Source organism: Galeopterus variegatus, unplaced genomic scaffold (assembly GCF_000696425.1).
Source record: "Galeopterus variegatus unplaced genomic scaffold, G_variegatus-3.0.2 Scaffold1619, whole genome shotgun sequence".
NCBI lineage: Eukaryota > Metazoa > Chordata > Mammalia > Dermoptera > Cynocephalidae > Galeopterus > Galeopterus variegatus.
The window spans coordinates 281,856-282,592 of record NW_007727730.1 but is presented as its reverse complement, the minus strand read 5'-3'; the positions used below and the strand labels follow the sequence as shown (position 1 = coordinate 282,592).

The 737-nt window shown below is 46.7% G+C and overlaps 1 protein-coding gene across 1 annotated transcript in view; it reads right to left on the bottom strand.

Annotated features, from left to right (window-relative positions):
- Positions 1-737, bottom strand: part of COL5A3 (collagen, type V, alpha 3) — a 43,446-nt gene that overhangs the window by 30,450 nt on the left and 12,259 nt on the right. The window lies entirely within an intron of this gene.

Genomic DNA, 737 nt, shown 5'->3' with positions numbered 1-737 from the left:
CATTATCACCAACATCACCAAGATATTACTGTCATTACCAGTAAGTATCCATCGTAACACTGTAGGGTAAAGTACGATACGTTTGTGGTGGTGCTGGTGTTGACAAACCTACTGCAACATGTGCTGCAAAGGAGTGCCTAGCTCACCCACCGGTGACCCTCCCAAAGGTAGCGGAGGCCTTTAAGACAGAGAGCCAAGCATTTGACACATTAGGTCTGACCCCAAGTAACAGGGTTGTTGTCGACTTCAGAATTATTGCATTTTAAAAAGATTCTCACCCATCCCCATGGCAAAATATCAGTTAATAACAGGCAGCTGGCATGCACTGAATGCTCCCTGAGTGTGAGGCACAGTCCCCACCTGTAAGTTAATTTCCATAACTTTGTGAGGGTGGCATTACTCTAATCTCCATTTAACAGATGGGGAAAGTGAGGCACAGAGAGATGGAGTAACGTAATTAGAGGCCCACGCTCATGCAGCTAGCGGCCAGTGTAGAGAACACGAAAATTCAGTGCTGTTCTCTTTCATGACACACTTTCGCATGAGGATGAAATTACCTAATGATGCATTTCTCAGACTGTGACCTGATCATTAAGTGATGCGTGACCGTACATCAGATCTCAGGACAAGCACCACTCCTGCAGGTGAGCTCTCTCTGACTCTATGACCTGGCCATATTCCTTTGTCATACACGCTGTGCAGCTGCCATTCTCTGCCCTCAGTGCTTGTGTCCCACT